Source organism: Monopterus albus, unplaced genomic scaffold, assembly GCF_001952655.1.
Source record: "Monopterus albus unplaced genomic scaffold, M_albus_1.0 scaffold48.1, whole genome shotgun sequence".
In the NCBI taxonomy this organism is placed as follows: domain Eukaryota; kingdom Metazoa; phylum Chordata; class Actinopteri; order Synbranchiformes; family Synbranchidae; genus Monopterus; species Monopterus albus.
The window spans coordinates 417,159-430,415 of NW_018127928.1; the positions used below are offsets into that span (position 1 = coordinate 417,159).

At 41.9% G+C, this 13,257-nt stretch overlaps 1 long non-coding RNA gene across 1 annotated transcript; it reads right to left on the reverse strand.

The window, feature by feature from the left end:
- Positions 1 to 7,851: 7,851 nt before the first annotated feature.
- Positions 7,852 to 11,777, reverse strand: LOC109960510 (uncharacterized). The gene is made up of 4 exons (XR_002275021.1): positions 11,765 to 11,777; positions 11,521 to 11,639; positions 11,154 to 11,204; positions 7,852 to 9,886 (listed from the first exon to the last, which is right to left on the reverse strand). It is a non-coding gene; the product is annotated as an uncharacterized LOC109960510 (long non-coding RNA).
- Positions 11,778 to 13,257: the final 1,480 nt, after the last annotated feature.

Genomic DNA, 13,257 nt, shown 5'->3' on the forward strand with positions numbered 1-13,257 from the left:
TGACATTGGGGGAGAGGCAGGGTACACCCCGGACAGGTCGCCACTCTGACTAAAGCATCGACAGTAACAATACTGTGTCCACACAATACAGCTTAAATACTGCTGCACAATCATGAAACAGGGAATAAAGTTACAAATATGTTTGTAATTCAACTTCTGAATACATCTGTTTATGGAGCTGTTTTGACAGTAAATTTACACTGTTACGCTTGTTTTCCTTCATGCATGAGCCTGAATGTGTTTGCATGAATGTTACATTCATCATTGTCCTTGTGCGTTGTGATGCATGACAAGGGACAGCCTGTATGTAATGATGTGCAATATGTAATGGGTGGTGGTTGTGTTGAAGTGGGATGTTTTCTACTCCCCAAGCTGCCACTCTTGGGGTTTATGTGACCATGAAATGCAATGATTGATGGGCTGACAGCTACATTTGCACACAAACACCGCATCACACTGTGAAGATGTCTGACCCACATCTCTGATGTCTAAATGTGGCAAAAGCAGCAGATCGGGGTCAAACAAGGTTACATGACATTTTACTGTGGAAAATGACACCACAACCTGGACTTAACATGAGTCAGCCATTGTAACAGCCTGTGATGTACTGGTTAGATAGCCTAACTTACCAGTTGCAGGTTTTCAGCACCTTGAGCACCACAAATGAAATACCATTCTCATCCATTGTATCCAGAGGGAATAAAACATGTTCTACCAATTAGACAAAACAATGATGGACAATACACATATGTTTCAGTGAGGATTCCTTTATACACAACTTGTCGAAGTCTGAGTTTTGTCTAATGATGGTTGGTCTAATGTTTTTATTGTAGTGTATCACAAAAGTTCATTTATTATGTAACCTTTTTACAGTCTATAGTGGATAGAGGTTGTTTTTGGAATTGCCCGTTTGATCCACATTAATAATGCTTGCAATAATCTCTCTATCTCTATATCTACATGGTTTTTCAAAAGTCAGTACAATATATCAGGTGGAACAATTACATGCCAACAGAAACTGTCAGAAATGTTAATATGGTAACCTGAGATAAAACAAAAAACACTTAGCAGGGGTCTGAAAGCCCGACAGAGTATGTTTCTGTGTATCCAGATACAGAATTAATGTCTTGACTCACACTATGAGTGCTTTTGCAGGTTGTGTTCATTTGTAAAATGTGTAAAAAGCAGCAAGACAAAGGAATCAACTTGGTTTGGCTTTACTTGTGAGCACTATGTAGTTATATTCTAGTCAAGATTTTGACTGTGAAGTCATCTTCATTTTTTGCATGGCCTCAGATCAGCCAGCAGGAGGTTAGATGCCATTTAACTGGCCACTCTGTGGGTCAGTGGACAAAGGCACAAAGCAGTGCTGAGTTCATGGCCACATGTTGAAGTGACAGCAGCAGGTCAAGCACCACTGCTTAAGATCCAGTACAGCACACCATTCTTCATCACAATCTAAACAATTGTTCAGCTTCAATCCAGGCCAAGACTTGCTGTTTGATGAGTTGTGAGCCTTTTAAAGCGACTGAAGTCGAGTCAGGTTTTATGGGGACGCAAAGCGGATATGGACGTAGTTCGTCTCTGAGCTGCTCAAATCACTTCATTCAGCTTTTATTTCCTGTTTTCTTGATCTTAAAAAGTTATAGTCATATAATAATCATGTTAACGTGTGTAAATAGTTACAGGCTATTCACTCCTGTGGGACTACACAATATATATATATATATATAGTTAAATATGTTTGAGGTATATTAACTAAAAAACCTAGAAGATTCTGTGTTTCCTGTAGACATCCTTTGAAACATTAACTCAAACGTATCATCAGTAAGTGTGAGAAAGCAAGATGGGGGCAAACAAAGTCTGTAGAAGATGTCAGTGGTAGCGTATTGACAACTTCAAATGCACAGATGTGTCACTCTAACTTCCCTCATCCTTTTGGCTTTAATGCTCCATCGTGGAGCATTAGCTCAGATCCCTGCAGCCACGTGGTTACAGCTATAATGTCAATACACATAGTTACTTATTAGCGTCTAGATCGTCACTGGTTTGTACCTATTTTCAGAGCTGTGATCATAATCACACACTTGAAGTCCACAGGGGCAGACTTAGAGTTTGAGGCTCGTCGCCTGTGTGGTGATACTTTACTTACCTCTTTTTTTTAATCTGGGCACATTACTGATGACATTATAATGTAAACATGTCTAAGCTAAAAGACTAAGCATCTGTAGTAAATTAAGAACAAAAAAAAGTATCAGATTCTTTGAGTTATCTGTTACTGGTGAGCAGCAGTTTATACAGTACATCTAACTTATATTTGTTGCAATATCCCTTTAATGGTTATTGGATGGTGTCCTACCTTCCACTCACACTAAACCCCATCTGGAGGTAAAGAGCATTTGTAGCATCAAAGTGCAGCAGCCTGGTCTCTCAGAGATATTATCTGGCAGCATGCCACAGAGAAAGAGGGTTGAGAGACAATGGAGTCCAGTCATAAGCACAGTAGCATCTATGTGTGTGTGTGCTGAAGAGGGGGGGTGGGGGGTTGTGGGGTTGTGCCATGCTGAAGACAGCACCATACAAGGACAAGTCATGCTGGAGGATCAGGCTGAACTACAGGGAGTGACACTTCAACCCAGGTGGAGTTTAGAAGGATGCTTTTTTAGATTAATGAACATTTTGTGGGTTGAAATCTTTTGTGTAAAAGTCTTAAGACAATGTATTTGTTCCTTTAAATGAAGGAAACATCATTGGCAATCATGACTAAAAGCAGTCAGTGTGACCTTTTGGAAGAAAAGGGATGTGAACAGTGGCCTTAAGTGTCCAAGTCAAACACTTTTTAGACTCAACACTCCAACAGGAAGGTTTGTGTAGACAAGCAATGAGAGCGTGAATAAAATAATAAGGCTACATCATATTCATCATATCAGAGACAGACAACACATCTGATTTGCAAGAAAAGTACAGTCCTCATCCTGCATATCAGTCTAACTCCTTTTCTTTTTTGGCTGGCTGTCTCTGAGCATGTGTGTTCAAATGTTTTATAAATCAACTGAGTGAAAGTCAACAGAGGATGAAAGTGACTCTGAAAATGATCCAACTGCTCTAAGTGCATATCTGCATGTGTGGGACAGTGAGAGCGAACACACGAGAGAGATTTATGAAGAAGTGAGGTCAAATAACTGCTCCCTAATAATAAATCACACACACAGAGCCACCTACCATCCCACATACGGCCCCCCACACACATATCCACCTATGTGTTGACATAGTTTCCATGGTGAAGGGAAGGTGCTGGTGATTCATTGCTGCGTTCCTGAACGCTCTCTCTCTCTCACACACACACACACACATTAACATTTACTCGGGGGGGGGGTCAGTTAAAACGCTCCCGGTCCAATATTTTTACAATAATTTATATAATAAAAAACAGCTGAGGTTGTCAGTGTCCTGTACATACAACGTGCTCTTAACATGTGATCCAGTCTGTTCTTCACTTCTTATTGCTTGTCATCGGGTGTGTTGCTTCAGGCCAAGGAGACCAGTTTATCTTACTGGTGTAAAATACTTTAAAGTAATACCAGCAACCAAGCTGTATGGCCAGACTGAGCTATGTTTTCTCCCACACAGGAATAAAGTCAGTGTGAAGGGGCCGGTGCCCTGAAAACACATCAGCCTGATATGTTGGACCAACTTTTTTAAAATCATGTTTTCTGCAACCAGCTGTGAAACAATGGTCACTAACAGTGTCACAAAGATCATAGTTTGAGACATTGTGTCCGAACAGTGTGTTGCATTAGTTTGGTAAAGAAACAGCCAGTACTAAATGAAATAAAGCTAAAATGTGGCTCAGGTTTCAAATAGGGATTGGGACACAGAACTAGTTCATCTGGTTCCTTCTGGTTGGTTTCAGATCTCACTTTTATGCCTATAGAAACTTTAAATTCATGACAATGGGATGAATGCTTGAGCAAAGGTCATCAGGCCAGGGACTAGAGGCCCTCTTTTCCAGCATGAGTAACTTAAGTGTTGCTGCTATAAACACACAAATACTCGCCAGTTTGAACTCTTTAAGCAATAATCCAAGGCAAAGCCATGTGCTTTGGTCTTAACCTGTATAAATATTTAGTATATTATCCCTGATGCTTCACAACAGTTCCACACAACTTGGAGCTACTGTGGAGTATTGTGGGTAAACAGTGGGTAACAGACTAGACAGAGCAGTCGCCCTGTGGGGGACAGATGAGATGAGAGCTGGTGTGAGGAATCACAGGGTCAGTTTCACCTCTCCATCCCACAAAGCTGGAAGTTAATTGAAGTGAGCCTCCTGCTGCTGGCGATGAGTGACTCGGCTACGTCGACACAGCCGGTGAGCCCTCACCCTGTGCTGAGCCCTCAGCTCGGACAGCCTGCATCAGCGCTGGAAAGACAAGCTTAGAGGGTTTTAAGAGTTTGTATGCATCCACCATTATGTAGTATTACTGTACAGTAGACTCACCAAAGCAAGTACTGGAGGACTACACGCACCTCTGTATGATGTTATGCCTGCGGTCGTCTCCTTCTGGAGATTCAGCTCTCTCCAGCTCACAATAACCCGTTTAGTCACTAGCACACTTATTTCTTGACAAAGTTTAAAAGTACATTAATGATTCCTGATGCTGTTCTCCATCTTAAAAGTCTCTGGTCAAATATACAGAATTATCAGCGCAGTGTTTTGCAGCGATTCCTCGTAACATCATCGGTTTTTACAGATCCCAGGGGTTTCCCAGGAAACAGGAGCAAATTTTGGTGACAATTCCTGGGAAATCAGCAGCTCATTTGCATTTTCTTTTTAATTACTACCGAGATGGGTTTTTGAGCCTCAACAACAGGAAATGTCTCAGTGGCAGGGGGGACATAAAATCACAGTGAAAATCAGTTAAATAAACAGATTTTTATCCAATTCAAATATATTCTGATGACAAACATTTTTATTAAGAGAAAAATCCATCAAAATACTGGCATTAACTGGTGAGGTGGAGCTGAGGCTATTGGAGCTGTTGTAAACATCAGCAATGATGACAATGAGGATGAGAGAAGGCGTCGCCTCGGGTGGACTCTGGGAGAAGAGCCTGCTCACTTCCCTCTGTGCACTGCTCAAATTTTCTGTCTGAACTTTTTATGTGGAGCAACCCTCAAGCTGTGACATGTTCAAGTCAGAGCAGGGTGCATCACCACCAAATGTTCTATCTCCAGAGCAGCAGAAGTGTAAAAAAAAAAAAAAAAAAAAAAAAAGAAAGAGAAAAACCTATTGTGACCAGCCAAAAAGGGGGTAATGATTTAATTTTATTAATTTCTGAGCACACACACACACACACACACACACAGTTGAGTCAGTTAAGGAAGACAATGGTTTAGGCTTTGACAAGGCCACATTACCAAGTGATCCATGAGAGGCATAAATACAAACATGCAGGGACAAGACAACCGGGTCAAATGGACCCCGAGGGAGAATGAGCTAGAAAGTTATAAAAGACACAGATAGATCCAGAGCTAATTGACACTGGATCTTTTTTTTCCTCTCATTTTTGTCTCCTGTGGAGACGGGAGAAAGTGCTGGGAAATGAGGAAGAGAGAGAGCTGGATTGAGAGACTGTTGTTAGAGGTGCAAAAATCAAGATCCTGGAGGTCCACTGGGGTTTCAACTCATCTGCATTTCTAATCAAGAGTGAGCACGAGAGAGGGATAGAGATCAGTGTGATGAGGGCAAGTGGAGAGAGATGCTATTAATGAGACGTAGTCAGGAATATGGAAGAGAAGTGGAGCAAACAGCTGAGAGATGCAGTGAGACAGAGCTAGAGAAAAAAACTGAACAGATAAATAGATAGAGACACAATAAGAAACACATGACGGGAAGAGGAAGAGATACGGCTGTAGTCCAGTGTTGAATTATAAAACACTTATGCTGCTAGATGTTTTTGATCTTCTAGATGTTTAGAAGCACAAAAAAACCTGACTGATGGCTTGCCCACAGACAAAAAGGAGACCCAAACTCGTCTACATTGGTCACAAGTCCCCGAGCAGGAACTCTGATCACAACCACAACAAAAATCCAGCAGCCACATTTCAAGAATTGAGAACAGATGCGGGGCAGCCAGGGCTTCCACCACAACTTAACTACTGGTTTATTCAGACAATAGATCTGATTTGCCAGCTGCAACATGTAATGCAAACACACGGTGGGAAATATAGCTATTCCTCTCTTTCTAGGTGAATCCCAGTTATACTAACTGGATCCAGGTCTCTCCCACTTCTTAAATCTTAGTCCCACCCACATGAGATGCAAGGAGAAACCGAGAAGTGATGAACTGAGAAAACATGTTTTAACTGACACGAGACATCCTTTTCTCTGATCCTCCAATCACAAACTGACTTCTGACAAAGGGGCCTGTCAGTTTATGACAGACTTCCGCGAAGGATGCACTTTTGTCCTCCAGGCAGCCTCCTCGCTCCTCAGAGCAGAAATAAACGTTCTGGGACATCCTTCATCATGGCGGACTGGAATATCTGGGTTGAGCAAGGACCAAGGAACGATAAGGGAATTGGGATTCACCTTCTGTGAGTGAGATGACTGGACCGATATTCACCTCCTTTGTGTGTGTGTTAAGTCTAGTTTGTCTCAACAGTACTAGTCACTGAGCCTTTAAGGTTAAGCAGCACATACCGTATTCCTGGCATAAAATCAAACAATGCAACTCATCACTGGCAAAAATTAAAACACAAAATCATGTGCAAAGTAAACACAGCTTACAAATCTATTTATTTAAAAAACATCATTGAATGCAGTAAAATGACAAAATAAAAAGACAGCCTTGCAGTGACATGTGTACTGATGCTACTTTGTGTGTGCACATTTAGCATGGAGCCCTATTCATTCACCTCTGTGCTCAAGTACTGTGTGAATGTGTGTTAATGATGTGTTGAATAACGGCACTATCACAGAGAGGCACACACATCTGTGGAGTGGGAGACTTAATGGAAGATTCTGAGGCGACTGTGCTCATCAATCAAGCCAAAACACACACGCATCAATATTTCTCAGATTTCACTAAACAGAGGAGTATGCTTTCAGCTAATTGCATTCAGACCACATTTTTGGCAATATGAAAGATGAAAACTGTCCTATTGCTCATCAAGTTTGGATAGTTGCTTAAAATACCTTTTAAAAGCATTTAAAACACAACTGAAGTCAGCCTGGTGCATCTTATTACAAACCAAACAGGTCTGCTTGGCTCCTGCTGGGTTTGGACAGAAACATCTCCACTTTGCGTGTGGTGTTGCTGGAGTTGTGAGTGTGCGTTCACACAGTAGTTAACATAACACCGTCAACGCAAGTTCATTCACTTGCTATAACACCACCATGGAGACACAACAGATGTCAGCTGATCCGAGCTGGGCACAGCAGACTTTCTTACCCCGCTTGTTATGGCAGATTTGTCTTTGCTTGTTGTGCAGTTTTATTTGACGATGTTTCTATGAGAGACAAAAATGATTTGAAAAAGGGCTGCACCCAGCTGAAATCTCGGAAACCACTTTACTGAACTGGTCACTTCTCTAGCGACAAGAAGAATCAAACATTTTGAAAAATGTGTTTGTTTGCCAGAATTAGGCCTGAGGTGTGATTGGTACGACAACTGGAAACAGGGGGTAACTGCTAGCCTATAATGAATACATAGTGCCAGACACATTTATGTTGGTTATGTAGAATGGGTGAAAATGGTCGTCTTGCTATTAAATCAGTGACTCAAAGAGGCATCCATATACTGGGTGGTTGGAGGTACAGGTGATAAGTTCTTCTCTTAAGTCTCTTTGTTTCAAGGCTAGCAGACCCTCTCTGCTTCCACTTTGTGTTACATATGGAGCTGGATTCAGGATGTGGTTAGCCCTGGAAGCAGGAGAATAGCCAGCACAGTTCTCCTTAAAGTAAAGAAAAACTACACACCAGCACATCTAAGGCTCATTAGTTAGCACAATGCATCTCATTTTTTTAAACCTCTGCATGAACAGAAAAAGAGAATTTGTGGCTCCAGGAGGGGTTCAATTTATCAACCTGTGCAGCCAAGACATTATATAACTCAGCAAAACAATCACAAATTTTCATGCTTTGTTTTAATGTAAATCAAACAAAAGAGATGCACAGTAATTAGTGAGCTTTAGAGCTGTTCGTATGCACATTTCCACTATGGGCAGAGCCATGCTAACATTTCCCCCTGTTTCCAGTCTTAATGCTAAGCTAAGTCTTGCACCTGAGCACCTCCTGACTCCAGTTCTGGAGGAAAAAAGCAAACAAGCATGTTCCCCAGAATGCTGACTTATTCCTTTAAAAAGCAGAATCTGAGAAACATGCAGGATTTTCCTGTTCAACATTTTGCAGATGCAAACCATGAAAGTAACTGAGTGTCTTGCACCACCCACACACAGTTAAAACAGTCATGCTGCTCGCAGTGTGAACACATTAATCAGCTGAGTGACAGCTAACTTTCAAAATCTGCAGGACTTCAATGTCGTCAAACTGTAACCCTGGAAAAAACACTTGTGAATGACATCAATCTGTCATTATAAAACAATACATGCAATTCTGTCTCACACTATAGCACAGCACTCGCACAGTGTACAAAGCACACACGAGACTCAGGCAACATCTGGACACGGCTGAATATCTAGAAAAGAAGAGTGCTTGTTGTCACCACTTTTCAGTGACTGTTCAAGTGTTGATATAGAAAAAAAAAATGAACCAAGCACACCTCTGTTGGTTCAAATATTGGCACCAGATACAGTAGATCTCACACACAAACACACAGACTGCATATCTCCTTGTAAAGCTTCAAAAGGTCTCTCATTTTAAAATCTCATAATTTTGAAAAAACTAGAGTTGAGAATAAAGGTATATATTGTCCTTTTGATAAGGTAGGAATACTCTGGCCTGGTAGTTCTAGTGCAGTACAAGCACATGGAGCACTTTGTTTACTAGGACGTCCGCTGCCCGAACCAACATGTTTACTCCATGACATTAAATAAGGCTCAGGCTGCTGAAACCATCACCCTCTGCACACACAGAACAGCTTTAGCAGATGTTGTCCATGTGACATAAAGATGCTAAAAACCCTGTGCAGATACAAGGTTCAACCAAACAAGTGAAATGAATCGTTACTATCTTCCCTCAAAAAACAACTAGAGCGAGGAACGCTGGTGTGCCGTCACCAGCAGGAACACAGAGCGGTCATAAAAAAGTTTAGTGTAGTTCAGCCTGAGCATGTCATTTGCTATCCCCAGTGGTTACAGAAGCAGCAGATCTGTTTAGTGATTATTCCCGAAGTTGGCAGTGATGTCTCAGAGGCCTCCTCTTCCTCAAAAATTACACTCTGGATTCGTCATTTTCCCGTAGCGCTATGGTTTTAACAGGGAGTGTATGTGTATATATCTGTGTAAAAATCACTGGAAGCGCCACAGATTTAATTAGATCTTCATAGAAAAAGATGTCTCAAAGGCTATTTTCCCCATTGGTGCTCATCCCCTGCACCTCCACTGCAGAGCTGAAAGATCCTGAGCACCTTGTAAAGCACTGAGATTGGTCAATCAGGCTTCAGTTTCCAGAGCGATGTGTCATTTTACTCCCAACGTCCGTCGCCTGGAAACAACTGGGTGTCCCAGAAATCGTCTATGTGCGTGTGTCTGTTGTGTGTGTGGTGTTTCTTGTGAGCGCTGCAGTATGTGGGTGCGGGGGAAAGTGTTTGTCAGTCCATCTCCAAGTCCATCAGTTTGTTGCGTGAGCGTGGAGTATGCGCAGTGTTGCGGCAGCACCACTGGGCACACACCAGACCCAGGACCAGAGAAAAGAGGCCCACACCTGGAGAGAGACACACAGAGGTTAAAACGAAGAAGACTCACACTCTACTAGTACCTGTACTGATACTACTACTAACCTTACTTGTATTGCAATCATTCCTCCCACTGCTTCTACTACTGAGCAGCTACCATGTCTACAACAGCTACATTCTACTTGTACTGTTATTATTACTTCTAAGCCTGTTTCCACCACAGGAGCCTTTTTAAAAACTCTGGAACCTCGCCGGCATTTTGACTGAAGGAACCACGGCCTCGGTTCAGTCCCTGCTCTGATGGTGTGACGTTTGGAGGGGCCAAACACTGGATGAAAACAAAGCTTGCAGCTGCTATAAACACTATTCCCACAGTATAAAAGATTGAATCATGCTAGAAGTGATTTCTTTTCCTGTGGCTCCGTACTACCTGGCAGTATTTGGTGGAAGCAGTAGTGAAATTCCTATTTCAGGGCTATTATTGCTCCTTCTTGTGCTTGTTAAAATAATCTCACTTCTTCTGACATCTTTCTCGTTTGTTTTCTAATTGCTACATCACTCTCCATTGAAAATGTACTATTAATAGCAACTAGAAATGTTTCCTGTTCATAAGAAAGTCAGTCTCAGTGCTAATTAAAGCACCCTTTATTGATTATTTTGTGGTTATTTTAAGCCTGATCACATTTTGATTCTTGTCTAATCTAAATCCAGTGTGCACTGCCAGTTGTCAGACATGTCCCAAATAAGCACCGTCAGCTAGTGAAGTGCTGAGCAAAACAAAGCATAGTAGCCATAGTCCACTGGCAGCATTTTCAGTGATGTCCACACTGACACCAGTGAGGCAAGGGAGCAGAACCTTTCTCATTTTTATCCAGTTTCTGTGACATTTTGCAGCTGCACTGTGCCTCGGTGCTGCTGCCTGTATTTAAACCTCCACATTTGAATTTGCTATCCTAAAAAACTGGCAGTAATAGTCTGCCATTCTGCATGCAAACAACAAACCAGGATAAACCACACAACCAACTATATTCAGCACTAGAAAACACTAAGTAGAATAGTATAGGAAACCACTGTAGGTAAGATTTGATATGTTGTCAGTAGTGCAGGGCAACTCAGCTAATGACTAAACTAAATTATCTAAACTGAATCAGGGATCTAGATCTATGGTGGGATGTCCTGAAAGTTTGTTAGATGAAATATAATGATACATGCACTACAATAACAAAGACTAAAGCCCAATCCCCAAAATACAACAAACAACCACTTTGATTTGAGGATGTATAAGTGATACATTACCTATTGAGGCTGATGCACCATATAAAAGAGGTAACTGCAGGGAGTCCCACACTGGAGAAGCAGACAGAGAAAGAGAGCTCAGGTGAAAAAGCAGCAGTATGAAGCATCTGCCCCAAGGCTGACACTACTTCTGTGGTAAAAAGAATCTGTCACCTACTACCTCTTCTTTTCAGTTTCATGTTTAAACATGTGCATGTTAATATAATCTCAGTGCCATGTCCACACTGATGGCACCTTTTTGTTTTGGCCTTCCTTCACACTAAGCTAACATTTTCTAATCGCTCTTTGAAGAAAAACCTAATTTCTCTGCACGAGCATGGACATGGTCATGTGTGAAATGTAATGAACACCAGCACACACTCCTCACCAGCGAATCGGACAGTAAGGAAGACTCTGGATGACGTCAGCTCTCCAGCTTGAGTCCAGGCTCCTGTTGAGGCTGACAGGTACCAAGGAGTGGCTACACAATAATACTCTCCACTGTCACTGGAGACCACAGAACACATACAAACACAGATTTAGATTTATGATACCTAGAATGAATCTTCAGGGATAAAATCATTAGCTCATAAAGTGTTTGCTAATGTTTACACACAAATACACACACTCACCTGTCTTGAGTGCAGCAGGTAGGTGTGTGTCTCTGTGCGCTGTATTGAAATTTCACTAGATGAGTTGCGGGTCTCTGTCTTCACAACACCGAAGCGGTCAGCGCTGGCCACCTGGGTGGTCGTCTGTCCACCACGCAGCCTGGTGAAAAACCAACGCACCTCGTACGCCAGGTCATCTGAGCAAGTCAGGCAGAAAAATATTAGATTAGAAACAACTCCAACTACCCTGTTTGTATAGAGACAGTCTGCTCCCAGTCTTTGTGCTAAGCTAGGCTATGCGTGTTGCATGTGCGTTGTTTTCAAAGCCAAATTTAGTTAAATGCTGAGAGTATATTAAGAGCTAGCATCACTAAGTATACTTGCATCAATTTGAAAAGGAACTAAAAGAAAAAAGGGTTCATTACATGCATATTATGATGGCTTTCTTGTTGAAACTACAGAACAAAAGAAAACCAGTAAGTCCAAAAGCTACAGAGCAACTCAACTATGACCACACCAACACACACAGGCTGGTGTTTCTCCAACAGTAAGAGGAAAGAGAAAAAAGATTGACATATGCCACAAAAAGCAGGACAGTGATGACACTAAAGAAAACAGGAGGAAAGAAGGTGTGACAAAGGTAATCTTTGTAAAGGGGGTGAGCGAGCAATTTATTTCCAAGAGCAAGACGTAAAGAGAGAGAGCGAGAGACAGAGAAGCACAAACTAGTCATTAGTCTGTCAGGGAGAGAGCAACTATTAGCTCTGTACCTCCTACACACACACACACACACACACACACACACACACACACACACACACACACACAGAGAAAGTGAAGCACAATAAAAACCACAAGGAGCCTGAGTCATTCTCTGTTATTTCAGAAACAAACAGAAGATACAGATGAAAAAATAAAGAGAACATTTGCAAATGACATTGTTGGAAAACAAGACAAATGATGATGAAAAACGATTTTGGGAGGAAAAAAACGGAGTGAGAGATGGAGGAAGGAGGAGGAAGAAACAGGAGGATGGAGTGAATATAATGAAGTGGAAGACTGAGGAGAGGAGGAGGAGTGAACTCAGCCAGAGCAGAGTAATGAATCACATCTCAATTTCTCTCTCCCTCACTTCCCTAATGGTTTGAATATTCAAGTGCCATATCATTAAAAATCAGCAGTAGTACAAGCAGCAGTAGCAGTACTGTAGCAGTAACAACGCCGTCCTTTGTTTCTGTGCATTTTGAACTACTGGCCAAACTCATTCAGCTTTGCTGTAGATATTCATGGTCTAAGAGGATGATTTTTAGCCTTCTGCTGATGTCAGCTGTCTCTAAAAACCAGACTTGGTTTTGGCTAAGGCTCCATGTGCTTCTAACCTTGGCTAGGTGGAAGGCGGGGCCAATTTACAGACCGTACTTTGACATCACAGGGCAGAGAAGCTGGAATAACCACAGAACATCTATAGGCAGCAGAGTGTCATGGAGCAGGGTATAGCGGAGAGACACCACGTC